The 16,580-nt window shown below is 37.2% G+C and overlaps 1 pseudogene; it reads right to left on the minus strand.

The window, feature by feature from the left end:
- Positions 1-1,918: 1,918 nt before the first annotated feature.
- Positions 1,919-15,999, minus strand: LOC122148229 (annotated as a pseudogene).
- Positions 16,000-16,580: the final 581 nt, after the last annotated feature.

Consider the following 16,580-nt stretch of genomic DNA (forward strand, 5'->3'; position numbering starts at 1 on the left):
AATGTAAATATATTATTTCGTGACAGTGTTCAACATTTAATAATTACATTCATCAGTATTACTGTATAGTACAGCATATCAGGAGTTTCATATGATTATTCATCATACACAACCGAAGTTCTTTTGTGGCATGCCAGAAAGTATACACACTGTTTAATTCAATGTTTGTCCTTTACGGTTAATGATCATTGAATTTTTATATGTAAAATAACTACAATATAATATAATATTTTTTGTATTTAAAATTTTATAAGTATATTTGTATAATTTGAAGACAGAACAGAGTTGGCAGCCTAGATGCTAATCTCTCTCTCTCTCAAAAAAAAAAAAAAAAAAAATTCCCCAGTAAGGAAGAGAGCTCGGATACTCCTCATGAAATACTGACACTGTACAATATTTTTGCAAATACTTGCAAAAACTTAGTGCTGTTCAGTATAATGCTGGTATAAATGTAATTTTATTTTAATCAAGCTTACAAATCAATCACAAACACAAAAAAAAATTACACCCCCAGGTGAGAAAAAGTACAGGTATCTCCAGATCTTTAGCTCAAATTTAAGAACTTTTATATACCTTTTTTCAACATATTGAACCTGTAAAATGGGAAACCGGAAAAAAGCATGATTTGACAGATTTCAGATGACAAGTTTTATCAAAAACAAAGTTTACGTTATAAAATGATGAACACCCACATTTCAGCCTTATTAAAACCATTTTTTAAGAAAAGGGATGAGACAAAAGTTATCACAAATTAGTGACACGAATTTAAACAATTATATCCAATTAAATATAATTAGCAAGTAAACAACAATCTATGTTTATACCATCTCAATTGTTGAAAATTGTATAATGCAATCATCTTTTTTGTCGACCCACCGGTTTCACATTTACAACTGCACTGTGTTTGCAGGGCATAAAAACACATGGTAGATTTTCACATTGGGTCTGAACAAAAACAACACAGACACGATTATTGAAAATGCAAAATTATTCTCTTCCAGCAGGAAGTGCTTTTAAAAAAAAGGCAAAAAATATAGTGGTTTCTCATGTTTATTTAATGAAATTCAAAGCCTTTAGAAGTTTAATAGTCACCATACCGAAAACATAGTCATTATTATGTTTTTTCTGTCCACAAATTTAAGACCATTCTTGAAATCATGATTGAAACTTGCTTGTAACATTTAAGAATTTTTATGGCCTTAAATTTCAATAGGCTACAAACTAAATTTAAGACGTTTTTAAGGACCCGCAGGGAAGGCGCAGAAACCCTGTATGTAGTATTTTTTCCAGTTCATACAAAAAGTGTACATTCAAGGAAAAGATTAAAGTAAAAAACAAAACAAAACAAACAAAAAAAACACTATATTGTGTTTCAAAATGAATTTAATAGATATTCACACTCTGTCAGAATGAGTGAAATGAATGGATACTTCTGTCAGTGCTTCTGTGATAGTGTGCCATGTATGGGGTATTTGTTTGGTTGCTGTTATGCATACTTAACTGGCATTGTTATTTAATATGAATGTAATAACATTGAAAAGCACTGCATAGCATGATCTACATAACTGCACTGCCATCCATTGTCCGCAAGCTGCAAGCATAATATGGTGAAATAACCACAAGGGTCAGGGATTAAAGTAATCACAAGTATATGGGCTGTAATATTAAATTTGTATGCCTTTCAGAAATAGGAATATGTTGTTCTTTTACCACTGAATTAGTGCAACTTATATTAAAAACATAGCCAATCTTAGGCATGTTAAAGTCACCACACATTTTAACAGCACTGATGAAGATGAGAGTCGACTGAAACCAATAAAACTTTATCCCTTTCAATGAGTAAGACTTTTATATATTTCAAAAAGGCACACTTTGTGCTAGCAGCTGGCTGATAAATATACGATAGATTTGAATGTGATCAATCCTCCTGGTGGTTGTTACAAGATGTCTGCAGTGGGGTTCTTCCGTGCGATGGAGGGTACTAGGTGAGTTTGGTAGCTCTGTAGGAGCTCAAATCCCTCCAGTTTGAATTTAATAAGATGCTGAGCAAGAGCAAAATTCTTCGCATCATCCAGCATGCCGTCCTTATCACAGTCTGACACAGCTTCCAGATCTTTCCCAGTACAAGTGTTGCGGCAGACGAGAATTCATCATCTCCTTCTTGGCATTGATTGACCAGTTACCTTCCCATTGATAGGCATCAGGTGTGTTAGAAGATTTCATCTGTACGCGATGTCTTGTCGCGACTCACGATCCATCACTCAGTATCAGCTCCTGCACTGATACCCTCACCATAGGTAAGGCTGGCCGATAAGGCCCGTCGGACGAGTCCTCAAAGGCTCCACCCATTACCATATGAGTAGGCTGTTTGCTTTTCTTCCTCTCGGATCATGTTCAGCAGGCCTTGAGATCTTGGTGGACACATTCTGTCCACAGATTTCAATCAACTTCACCTTCAAAGAAGGGAAACTTGATGAAGTCGTTAGTGTTGCAGTTGCTACTGCCATGTTAGTAGAGGTGAGTGACAGAGGGAGACCATTTAATGTCAAATTAAAGTGTGCCATAATATAGCATATAAAAACAGCCGATACACACTGGGTTATATTTTTGGTTTCATTATTAATTTTGTATAAAGTGTTTTAAACAAATGAGGCATCCAAGTACTGAAAAGGGTTATTTCAGTGATATGAGGTCTAATTCTGGAGGTTAATCAATGTCGCCTACAGTCTATTCAGAGAATGGCTCTATTCTTTCAAGTGCTGCCTCTGGAATCTGTCTGGTTGGAAAGTTCACTGAGAGATGTGTGCAGTCATTAAGTAGCAATGTTATTATAGTTCAGTGGATTGCTGTGTTTCATCTCAGTTAAAATTCTGCATCCTGGACCCTAAGTAAATGTGAAAGACCTGGAATGTGAGATGCGTCCCCATTAATCTCTGTCAAAAGAATGTGAAACTCCATTACAGTGTATGAACTGATTGCTTGACTACATGTGGGGGCTAGGAGTCTATGGAGAGTCATGCTGGGTTATACATCCTCAAGCAAGAACAAAAAAAGAGTGAATGAAGTACAAGGACTCTGTCTACTCCTCAGACAATAGGAGGACTGGGACTCAAGGCAGCCCCTCACAGGGACTCAACCATGGCACTAACACACTGTACAAAACAAGCATTCCTTAGATCTACAGGGCCTTGGAATCCTCATACATCTGGCACATTATCCTAAATACAACAGCAGCTGTTGGGAAATTTTATTCATGGCTACATAAAAACGTGTCTCTCTAAATAACATCCTTGGTTAGTTTTGTTTAGTCTGTAAACATATGTAAAAGCCATAATATAAATCTAATAATTTACCCATGTTCCATAGACACAGGGCAAGGCTGCCACCGCCATTTTAATGGACATTGGGAAATCTCCAGGTGAGATGTGGTGCTCTCTCTGCAGAATCTTATAGATCTCAGGCAGCTGGGCAATCAGCTCCCCCTTTTTCTTCTCTTTCCAAAAGCAGGGAGGGCATGTTCCTTCTTTAAGTAGCTGATGATATAACGCATGCACCTGTAAAACACACACATCACATTATAGTCAGTAAGTTCATGAGGAGGTATAGTACAAACCATACTGGAAAACATGTGGGCCCACATATAACATACTGATAAAAAACAGATGTGCAAATTACATTTTGAAAAATGTTCTTTAATAATAATAATAATAATAATAATAATAATAATAATAATCATATCATCTCCATAATATTGTTTATAAATAATATTTTTCCCTTCTTTGTCTCCTTTTTAGTATTATTATTTGTTATAAATAAATTTAACTGACCTTAATAAACTACTATTTAAGACATTGAATATACACAGCCTAATGACAATAAGAGCAGGTCAAACTGTTTATTTAAAAACAAAGGCTAATTTATGGCATACAGCATAAGTTAAAAATTTCAAATGAAGTTTCAAATGAAAACCTAAATGTTACATGGCAGTGAAAGTATTTTAAGATCTCAAATGATATCACAATGGTCTTTTCCTGTTTAAGCCGCATTTAATCCTCAAAAGGATGATTAGCGGCTCGAGGAAGACAGGAAAGGCGTAAACATGACGAGTGGCAAATAGGGTGGAGAGGTTAGGGAAAATGAGGGCCGTGCTCTCTTCAAGACTGTTACACACATTCCTTTGTACCACGGAAAGGGATTTTTCTGGGCTTTGCCAGAGATGGAGAAGGGCATTTAACAGCTTCACATAGCTTTACTATTACAGGAAGACAGGCACAGGGGCTACAGTGTTTCCTGTTTGCATGCATGTGTTTGGAAAATATTATGGAAAAGGATAAGACGCACTTTCTGTCAGGTTCCATGAGTGAATTGTTTATAAGTCCATATTTAAATGTTTTAAGGCGCAACCAGGTTGTGTTGATGGGGCTCATTACAATGTGTAAGCTCATTCAAGGCACTCAGCCAAAAACAATAGTTGTGAACTAAGGTCAAGGACAAGACAAAATACCAGACAATGGGCAGCTATGCTGGAAAGTTTTAAAAGCAGCGAGGTATTATTAACAATATAAGACCTTAATAACTATTAATTATTTATAAATAATATTAATACATCAACACTAAATACATTAATATCACAATAAGCATATGATGCATCAAAATCTTTGTAAATAAAATTGTGTTATAATTAATTAATATCACTAATATGCCAGACTAAAATAAAATATATACATAATATAAATTTAAACATGATATGATAGATTCTTAGGCTTAATATTCAAGCTTTTATACATTTCAATTATAACTATACTACAATAATATAAATAGCACTTAACTTTTTCAAAGCATAAAAATGCATGGCTAAGTGTGTGGAATTCTAAGCTGTGACATTAAAACCCTTACCTTAGCAAGACGAGCTCTTTTGATGAGGTCATTCAGCTTGCGCAAAGCAGCATTGCGAGGCACAACTCCTGGAGTCTTGAGAGATCGTGTGTTTCGGCTCACACAGACGCCCCGGTTCTCTGCATTTTGAAGAGTTTGCCCCAAAAAGAGCCAAAAGACCCTCCACCCACCTCTGATATTGATCACCTTCCCCATCGACCACATCATGCACCATAAACCCTTAGCTTCTGAGTGTCCCCCTGTCGGCCTTGTACTACCACACGATTTTGTCATCTTGCCCACGAACGCGTTGATCGCATGCTAGAAAGATTCATCAGATATGTCTAGCTTATGGGCGTTGCAAAGAGTGAGGAATGATTACGTCCTCCACTCGCTCTCCAAACCAGCGCAGTACCTCAGGATGAGAAATCTAAGCCTGTGGGGGAAATAGCCAATAGAAACGCCCCCCCCCCCCCAGAATTAATCACACATCAATACTTCATACCCTCCATGTAGAAGGAAAATATGTTGAGTGCACTGCATTGCAGTTTCACACCACTGAGACATATGAATCGAGTAAAACAATAGGAATAACACTTTACAAAACACTGTATAGTATATTATTCCCAAACTTTCTTTGTTAGCCCAAAACTCACAAGAAATCTCTGAAGTAGATTTTAAGTTAGTATTTCAGTAATTTAATATTGCATTCACGTGATCCATGGTTCTCTTATGTTGACTAATGGTCAAGTGGCAATGCAGGTAAACAAAAAAAATATTTCATATTGTTATGATTTTTTCACAGCCCCCGATTAAATTAATTTTTCTTTTCATCAACTCACCAAACCCAGTCTGGAAAACCCTGACTATACATACTGTATAGAAATAAATATTGAATAATAAACAAACAGACGAAATAATTTTTATAATAAATGAACCTCGTATTAATTAATAAAAGCATCACCCCCTTTAAAAATAATCAGATTTTAATTTCTTTGCAACACCTCTAGAATGAAGTTGATGTGACATACGAGCCAAGTATGGTGACCCATACTCAGAATTCATGCTCTGCATTTAACCCATCCAAAGTGCACACACACCCGGCAGTAAACACACACCACACACACACGTAAACCACACCCGGAAGCAGTGGGCAGCCATTTATGCCTGCGGGAGCCCAGGGAGGCAGCAGATGGGATTCGGTTGCCTTGGCTCAAGGGCACCTCAGTCGTGGTATTGCCAGCCCTTAGACTTGAACCCACAACCTTAGGGTTAGGAGTCAAACTCTCTAACCATTAGACCACGACTTCCCCACAAATGAAGACCGACAGAGTTTTTAGTTTTATCCAGCTGTGATTTACTCAGGACAAATTATAACATCCAAATGAAAGCTATAACAACACACGTCATAAATAAAAAATAAAAAATCACCCCTCATATCACCCTCTCCTAAAAAATGACTTGTAAACTCAATCAGGTGTAGTTTAATCAATGGCAAACAGACCCATTTGACTTTTAAATCTTATCAGGCTGTGGTCATTTTGATTAGGCTTTTCTGGGAGCAGTTCAGTTCTTAGTAATGCAACTGAAGCAAACGATCAACTATGGGTAGCAATGTCGCTGGTCAAAAGATCACCAGGATAAAGTTGTGAAGATGCACAAGTAGGAGAAGATATCAAACCCAATTTCAAAGGCTTAAATCAATGCTAGAATCAAATCAATCAATCAATTCAATTCAAGTTTATTTGTATAGCGCTTTTTACGATACAAATCACTTACAAAGCCAACCTTTACAGAAAATTAAGTTTCTACAATATTTAGTAGTAGCTTATCCAGTTGGTGACTGTCAGTTCATGTGCATATAGCAGAATCTTTTCGAACAATCAATAAAAGACGTAAACAAACAGACGATTAACACTATTAACAGCAATTATGCAATCAAACTTATAAGCAAAATGTGGTATCTTGTTCTGCTTATGTTGGCTCTGGCAGTGTTAGATCAGCATCTAAGTCCTCTAGAGGGGCTGGCATCACAGGTGAAGGTCTATTATTATGGAAGGGAAGCTATTTGGTACAATACAGACCCTCCCTGGATCAGGATGTTGCTCCAAACTAATGATAAAAGAGCCAGGAGGAGGGGGGGAAGGACTGGTCAGAGAGTGCAACCAATTTGGATCGGCCTACAGCAACTCTGACTAGCAGCTGATACTGGAGGAATTTATAACAAGACTTCCTTTTTTTTGCGCTTCTCTTCTTGTTCATTGCATGCATGGAACAACAATATCACAAATGCTCCACAAATGTGGCTTGTATGGGACAGGTGTGCAAGTGAAAAATCCACTCCTCATGAAAGGGCCACCATGCAGTCACGATTTTTCTGAGGCAGATGAGACACTAAAATTTAACTCTTTGCCCTCAACACCAAATGATATATCTGACAGAAATCCAATACAGCTCACCATCCAAATAACAGCATTCCTACAGTAAAGCATGGAGGGGGTGATATCCTGTTATGGGCTGTTTCTCTGCAGCAGGGACTAAAGTGATAGAAGGAAAAATGGATGGGGCAAAATACCGTCAAATTCTTGAGGAAAATTTTCTGCCCTCTGCCAGAAATTTGTCAATAGGAGCAAGGTTTACCTTCCAACATGACAATTGACCCAAAGCACACAGCAAAACGGACCACACAGTGAAGTTGAAGGACGGAAAAAAAGGTGAATGTCCTTTGCATGGCCTATCAGAGCGCAGCCCTTACACACCCCAGTGAAAATCTGTGGAATGACTTGAAGACTGGAGTCCACAAACAGTCACCATCAAATTTAACTGAACTTGAGCAGTTCTGCAAAGAGAGTGGGCAACTATTGCAAGTCTCGATGTGCAAAGTTAGTAGAGAGAGAGACATATCCCAACAGAAAAGGCTGCACTTTAAAGCAAAAGGTTGGTCAACAAAATACTGACACAAGGAGGTGATCCTTTTTTCCAACTCAGTTATTCTATTCTTTTTTATGACATGTTGTTGTTATTATTTTTTATTTGGATGTTATAAGTTGCCCTGAGTAAATACAGCTGGATAAAACAAAAACTGTCTTCATTTCAGGCTGCAAAGCAACAAAATGTGATTATTTTAAAGGGGGTTATGCTTTTCTATACCCACTATAAAAAATAAAATACAAAGATCCAAGACCAAACTTAATATTTAAAACACTCATTGTGGAAACATTATACACACAATTCATTTTAAATTGGTATTTCATGACTGGAAAATATGTAATGGTCACACGTTTCTTTCTGTAGCTAGAAGAAACGGGTATAGAAAGCAAGAAGGACAAAAAGTGCACGGGACACTGATCTGTCATGACCTTAAGTACCTTACCCTGAGGAGACAGGGACACCACATCTGCCCTCATTCACATGTAGCTAATTATAAACCAGTGCATATGCTGATGAATTAAGATTTTTAGAAGCAATGAGATCCAGCTTATCCAACCACCTTACAGTCTTGAGGAAATTACGCTGCTCCAACAACCAATGGCATGGATTACACATAGCTATAAAAATTTTGCAAAAATTTTTGCTCTGCCAAGATTTTACAAAGGAGGAGCTCAGTGCTTAGAGTGTGGGAACCATCAATTCTGTTCCATGTAAGGCAACTTTGCACAGAAAACGACTCTAAATTAACCTTTTTTTCATTATACAAAATTTTTAAAAGGGACCATCTATGTCTTGGGTCCTATAACTAAAATATTTAACCATTTTTAATAACTTTTTGCCACAGTTCAATTGAACTGATCCTATGGTGTGATGAATACTTTTTTAAAAGTACAAACATTCCAAACTTCATGCATTATTATTATAAAAATCAACAATATACTGTTTAAAATTGTCGAAAAAAAATAGATGGTTGTAAGAGTATTACGTGTCACACCAGAAGTGTGTCAACTTACCAGTATTATGGTTTTATAATTATTTCATTCACTTTTATAAAGAGCTGCCCTAAATATAAATATGTTGCACTCATTTACAAAATCTAGAGATTGGAAAAATTTTAAAGCAGGCACAACACAAATGTCTAGCTGTAAATTCAGTTATTTTCCAATTTTGAACATTCATAGTCATATTAGAAATGAAAATATGATTTGATGCACATGTTCAATGGATTGCATCGTGAGGTGTGGTCAGAGACGCTAACGTAAGAGGAATGTAACCTCAGCTGAGTGGAGCTAAAGCAGGAACAGATGTGGAACGCCCATGTGTTCACGATCCCCTTAGGCTGAAGCTGCGGGCCGTACATTTGTGCCACCAAGCCTAATCTGTAGTCTGCAGACCCTCTGAGCCTGCGTATTCCCGCGCTGTACCTCTGCTGCCGTGAATTTTCATAGATAACACTTCTACAGCATGAACAAGCATATCTCACAACTGTTAAAAATTGCTTGGCCACCTCTCAGACATGCTCTGCCTTCTTAGTTAAATAAAAAAATAAAAAAAATATGTGAAATAAAGCATGTAGCAGCTGTTTTGTTATTTGATGACCCAGTAACATATAAATACCAGCTACATGTTAAGTTACCAGAAGAATGCTGACGTAAACCCTGAAGTGTATTTGGCAAGCTAAACTGAAATGAGGAAAAAGAAAGTGAGAAATGCTGACTTCATAAAACCAGACTCATCACGGTTTCCAGCAGGTCTGCTGCTGTCATGTATTGGGAGACAGGGACGGAAACAACAGAGGAAATTTACAATGAAACAGGCCAGATCTGGTGACTCAAATGAAAACTAATGACTAAAGCATTATGATTGTTCCTTATACTGGGAACACGAGCTTCAGTCCTCCAGGGAAGTGAACCAGCCTGTCTGCTCTAATGCATCACACCAAATCTATTTTCAATGGGAAATGGCCACAGAGACTCCAGGATGAAGAATTCTGCCAAGGCTAAATAGCAGAGTTCACATTGTTTTGGTCATGTGACATTATCTTCCCTTCACTAAGCATCCAATCATGACTAGTTTTACCTTAACAACCAGTTCTTCTCTAATAACCATCTTTGGAGGAGCCCTTAAAAAGCATGTCAAAGAAGAATGGGGTATATTTGATGGTGTCTGTTTTGTCATTTGGATATCCCATTGCACGTGTGTGGCCATTTGACAGAGTCTGTGCGTAAACTACCGGCCTTTGTTTGTCATACAATACACGAAAGACGGACTTAAAGACACTACAAAGAGACTAGAGTGAACATCCTCCTGTACAGTTAAGACTCACTGCAGCCACTGACCTCTGCTTATGCGCTGCTTCTCGCCAGACAAGATCCCCGGTGTGTCAATGATGCTAATGCTCTGTAGAACTTGGTTGGGCATTTGTGAGCAGATGAACCTGACAAGACAGATGGAGAGAGTTCATCACCTCATGTTTTCACAGGAAATGCTGGTAGTATCACTACATTTGTCATTCATTTGATCTGAGTCATGGGAAAATATAACAGCTGAAACACTTTTTTCTTAAAATTCTATCAAAGATATGAGAATAAAGCTTAACACAAATGGTTACCAAATAAGTGAAAGTCACTTTATAAAAAACAAAAGGAGACTAACAAACTGTACACTGAACTTCTGATTAAACAGGACTTACTAAAAATAAATAAATGTGTGGTCACATTTACCACTGCTCTGCAATATTTTGCAGAAGTTGTGCTTCATGCATCGCCAAACTACTGACAGTGGAACTTTTTTTTGCTCAAGTTTGCCAATATTTTGTTAATGTGAACTCATATTAAACAGAGAAAAACTTTGTATAAAAAGAAATGAAACATAAAAAATATGCATCCATCCAGAACACAATGCAATCAAGGTCAAATATAACAAATGAGTTTTAAGGAGGGTTTTAAACATGTTGATTGAGGAGGAGGACCTATTGGACAGTAGTAAATTACTCCACAACCTTGGCAATGAGTTTTAAAAAGTATGACACAGACATTCAACAAATGTATAATACATTTATAATGTGACTAAAACTATTGTTTAACTTTATATCTAGAAATCTCAATGGGAGAGAATTTTATAGTGATGCTAAGATTGCAATACTGTCTCAAGTGAGTTTGAGGATGTCTTTTTTTTTTTTTTTTTATAAATCCTTAGAGGAAATTGCAACATCTGTAAAGCAAATATCATCTGTCAGCTGCAAAGCAGAAGGACATGCTGCGAAAATGAGGAAGAAAGCATTCGACCAAGGTTTCATTTTCAAGAAAATTAACACACCTTATTTTTTTTTTTTTTTTTTTTTTTTAAAAGCCAGTAGATAAAAGTGAGGAGAGATTAAGAAAAAGAAACTGCTGTGCCCAAATCTGCCATCACATGACGCATGACAGGGTCCACAGGAAACAAAGTGCATTGTTTTGAGGTTCCTCTGGAGGAGGAGGAGATGTGCTCTGTCAAGTGGTCCTTTGACCTCTACAGTGGTCACTGTCAAAGAAGTAATACCCCCATTTCCCCTTCACATAAATATCCAGCAAACAGGAAAAAAAACCTTTGTCTAACTGTCTAGGTACTAAAATTAAACATTAAAACTTGTGGATGCTCATGCAACAGCTATAGTTAAGTAAAAGGAGAAGTGACCAAGCCCCTTTACACAGTTTTGAGACACTTTATTTTTGGAAAAATATTTGCCTGTAATAGAAAAGCATGCTGCATGGGATGAAAGGAAGAAATGAATGAGCAGCACAATGAGCTGGCTAGAAAAACAACTCCAAAACTACAAAGCATTGTGACATAATGTGTATTTAGTGAATGCGTGTTCTTTTGTAAACTTTAATCTGTAGGTCATTCCAGACAAATTTCCTTATTCCTATACCACTGCCAGAGCAAGATGATGGAAAGTCCTTGTTTTGGCAATGGCCTGGGAAAGAGGCACATGTGGTACAAAATGTAGCGAGTAATAATATGTGCCCACATCTTAGAATTCCTTGCTGCATGACATGATGTCTAGTAACAACTACTCTCTTGGCTCAAGAACACTGGAATATGGTGTTATCAGTTGATTCAGCCCCATTTGACTTTTTCAGAGGTGATGAAGGGTTAGTTCACCCAAAAATGGATAAACCAAAGCTCAAATGTGCTCGTTTCATGCAAAAAAACTTTATGTTTGTGCCTTAAACATTGTTTATATGCAAATTAAATTCACGAAGACTTGGATTAAACCATTTGATTCATATAGATTACTGTTTATATGTAAATTTTATTTCTTTTTTGAGTTATATTTTTTGTGTATTTGAATTTCAGTAGAGGAAGAGAAATCTCTCAGGTTTCATTAAAAATATCTTCATTTGTGTTTCAAAGAACGACAGTCAAAGATGAACGACAAGTCTTTAATTTGAAACAACATGAGGGTGAGTATTGGTGGTGGCCATTTCCATTTTTGGTTGAACTTCCCTTTTAATATGCCAAGATTGAAATCTTTTGAGCAAGCTAAATAGACTCTGAGAAAGAATGTTTTCAGACACTTCATTGAAATACTACAGTCACAATTTTTGAAACAAAATCTAAAGGGTAGGAATTGGATTGATGTTTACCTATTTAAGAAGGCATTTCCAAATGCATTGAGTTTGCGGAAAGGTTTCTTGGGGTCCACAACCAAAGCATTTCCAGGAACAATTCCCTCGTTCTCATTATACATTACAGCTATGAATCCATCTGTCGTTGGTTCGGGACCAATTCGCATCCCTGGAAAATCTTGCTCCAGAAGATACCTGCAGGAGGGAGATGTTAAATATTAACAAACAACTACTTAGTGAACTGGAGCGGCATGATCATGTGACAGCACACACTAACAAAATTTCATGGTTGGGAGAGAATAAAAACTAATGGAAAATATACTGCAGTGATTTAATTTAAAATGTTACCCAATAGCTTTTAGGGTTAAGACACTGTGCAGTTAAATAAACATCCAAGCTGATCAAGGATCAAAGCTAAACAGTGGCACTTAACCCTTGGACGAATGCTAGAATGTGAAAACAGACGTATTCATCAGTCTCCCTCTTCCTGTAACTCCCTAGCCATAGCATAGATCCCTATCACATCCTGCCAGAGGATGAGAAAGCGTCAAAGGTTTCCAAGCAAAGAAACACACATGGCTTTTCATTAAAATCTAACAAAAACATAAGGGAACTGTAAATCAGACTGTGCTCATTGTTAAATATGGTTGGATTACTCCTTTGTTCAAATGTTTAATAAAAGAGACATGAAAAACTTTTTACGAGCGCAGGAAAAAAAAACACAATACAAACATGCCTCTAGCACTCAAAAGCCTCTTTCACACAGAGATTCCGGAAAATACATGGATAATGTGTCCCGGGATCATTTGATTTTGGGTCATTCACACTGCCAGTGATTTTCCGGAATCTGTGCATGTTCGCTATTATAGATCAGGGGTTCACACACATCTAATAGAATGTAACACGTATCGTTTCTCTAAGCTGGCGAACAAACAGTGCGCATAGTGAGGAGCTCCCTGATCTCTGTTTCATTCCAGTTTGCACATTTTTTTTTTTTTCGTTGTGAACATTGATCTGCCTTCAAAACTCCCGGTCAAAAATTGCATGATAATCATCACGACAACACCCTTTACTGCAGGAGCAGACTTACCCATTAGGCAAAGGTCGGCGACCGCCTTGGGCCCCCAAAAGCCAAGGGCCCCATAAAATGCTTTTCATGTACGATTTTCATGATTTGTGTGTCCACATTGTGCTTCTTGTGTATCCTGCTTGTAGCAAATTAAAGTATCATGCATCTGAAGCTGTAATTAAATATTGAGCAACAATGCATATTTTGTTTGTTGTTTTAAATGCCGCTTACTCAGAGAAGGACCCAAGTAGAGGACAAACACGCAGTTACTTTTTTGGTTTATTTAATCCTTAGTTGTGTAAATGTATAATTTCCTTTTCACTAATTTTTATTTATACACTTTTCTCATTTTACTAATTCAAGTTTTTATGTGAATGAATGTCTGAAGGGAACCGGCTGTGTTCAAAAAAGTTTTGATGGCTTTTTCTTTTTATCTGATAAAGTAATGTTTATGAGCAGAACACTGCTTTGTTTACAGCCGTTACCGTTATATTTTTGATGTTGAAAAAGCGCCTCCTCCTACTGGCAGAGAATAAATGATCATTTTCAATAATCCAGTCTGCAGTTTTTGTTCAGACCAATGCAAAAGTCCGCCCACATAACCCGTTTTAAAATTAATATAATAATTTATCATTCTCTTCTGACTCATCCCTTTTCTTGAAAATGGTTTAAAGGCTCAATTGTGAGGTTTACTATTTTATCATTTATTTTATTTTTGTGAAAACCTGTATCTCAACTGTAAATCAATGTTTTAATTTATCAATTGTGAGGTTTACTATTTTATCATTTAATGTACATAAAACATGTAGAAACATTGGACACCAACTATGGGGGCAACATTGTGCAGCAGCAAGCATCACAACAACAACAACAACAAAAAAAGGAACCTGAAGGTTGATCTAGGTAAATGTGTGCAAATGTATAGGGCCCCATTCCTATATTTTGCCTGGGGTTCCCAATTCACTAAATCTGCCCCTGCTTTACGGCATGGCCTGCATAGGTCCCATCCCGGGACGTTTTATGCGTTCACACAGAAGGAACTCTGGAAATATTCCGGGTATCAACGTGCTATGTACTTCATTCAACTGGAATACAGTGTGTTTGAACAGCCTTAAATATCCATCATTTTCAATTATGACCTCATATAACATTATGAATAGCTGATTTAGTATAAGCCAGTTGTAGTTTGAGGAGTTCAACAAGAACCGCAAAGCTATTGGACTTTCTCATTCATTCAGAGACTGTCTAGAACAAACTGGACCTGATGAGCAACAGCACAGACATCAAAGCTGGATGGTATTTACCTACAGTGAAAAGCCAATAAGAAGAATAATGGTGCTTTTATGAGTTGCATACTCTCCAGCCTTCTGCATCTCTTCACAGATGAATGGACTCTGTGAGCTGGCATAAGCTGTTTTTACACACCCCCTTGCCAGGCTTTGCAGCCACCACAAAGAGTTGACTGTACTGAACTTAACAAGTGTACATGCTGTTCTTTGAGAAATTAAATACAAATAAAACAAATACATGAAAAATAAACCCTAATAAAAAAAAAAGTCTCAATATACATGTGTCTAATATTATAATTATTTTGTAATACGTTTCTTGATTCATTCAAGTTAGGAACGCTTACAGAAGAGTATACTAAGTGTTTTGCTGACACACACCTATCTGTCAAAGCCATGCATTACCGTATAAAAGTGGTCTTCCCCGTGGAATACTGTCCGACCAGCAGGACCATAGGTTTGTTTCTGGAAGTCTGCCTCCTCCAGCGCCGGCGAGTGGAAGTCATGGAAAAGGTAGGTCTCCTCCAAAGGTAGAAGTTTTTTTAGCATAAAGACTCTGAAGTCCTTCAGTCACCGTTTGAAACATGTCTCCTTCCTTGTTCTTTCCACCCTGTTCCTTATTTACCCAAAGTGAACATGTTGCTGTTCCTCGCAGAGCTCTTTTATGCGTGATGCAACCTTAGTTCCCTTTTTATACTTGAGGAATTTAAAACGGTCCCAGTGTTGTTGTTGTTTTTTTTCTTCTTCTTCTTTATTTGTTGTCGTATTGATGACACTACCCCGTCTCCTGACCTCTTCGCAGATTGTTCAGCTGTGTGTGTCGCTGTGACCTCACCTGTATCCTCTTATGTGACGCGCTCTTTCTCACGACGCTGGTTTGAATATTCATGAGCTTGGAGTGACGTGCGGGTTCCACACTGGAGAGCTCGCGCTGCTGAGGGCGGGTTGTTATTAGGGTGCAGTGAATCTGTAGCACTGCTGACTGCTCGCACTTTTCGGTGAAAAAGAGAAGGGTAGGAACAAAGTAGCTGACATGGCGAAAACCGAAACCCGCATTTTGAGAAATGAAATGCTTTCTCAAGTTCATCCCGCTGTACATAAGCATAAGCCTAATTTAAATTGTTTGACAAAGCGCCGCAGGATATTTTAAAGAACGTTTATAGAAGCATTTCACAAATAATTTTGACAAAGCTGATATCAACAGTATATACGTTTTGTATAGATCCTGCTTATGGAGTCGCTTACTTGTACGTTGTTTCACTGTGACCAAAATTCCCTGGTAGCTCAATAGACAGTGGGCAGGCAGGCTTGTACATTTACGACACCTAGTGGCCAGCAATGAGTTCACAGTATTTTATTGGTGTCCCTAATTGTTTAGCTAGGGTGGGTCTAAATAATTACTTTTTAAAGCTCTAAATAGTTTATTTCCAATTCAAAGGCTATCAAAGTTTCTTAAAAATGTCTTAATGTTTTTAATTAGGTGTAAATTATTGTTTAGACCTCTTACATACACTTATATTGTTGTTATTAGTGCCAGGTATTAATTATAGATATTAATCCTGAGAATTACTACATTAAAATTATTATTATTATTATTCAGTGTAGCAGCAACTTTGTGTCCAATAGGAAATGGGTTTTATGGGCATTGACCTGTATTTTTTTATATAATAGTATTAGTTTGTGAGAAAAAAATAATAATTTAATAATTTGATATTTTTTCTAGCAAAACATTTGTTTAACTGCACACTGAGGAATAAATGTAGTCTCGTAGTCTAGTAAGGTAGGTTTCAGTTCCTCTCAGGTCAGTTC

This window comes from Cyprinus carpio, chromosome A17, assembly GCF_018340385.1.
Source record: "Cyprinus carpio isolate SPL01 chromosome A17, ASM1834038v1, whole genome shotgun sequence".
NCBI classification, from domain to species: domain Eukaryota; kingdom Metazoa; phylum Chordata; class Actinopteri; order Cypriniformes; family Cyprinidae; genus Cyprinus; species Cyprinus carpio.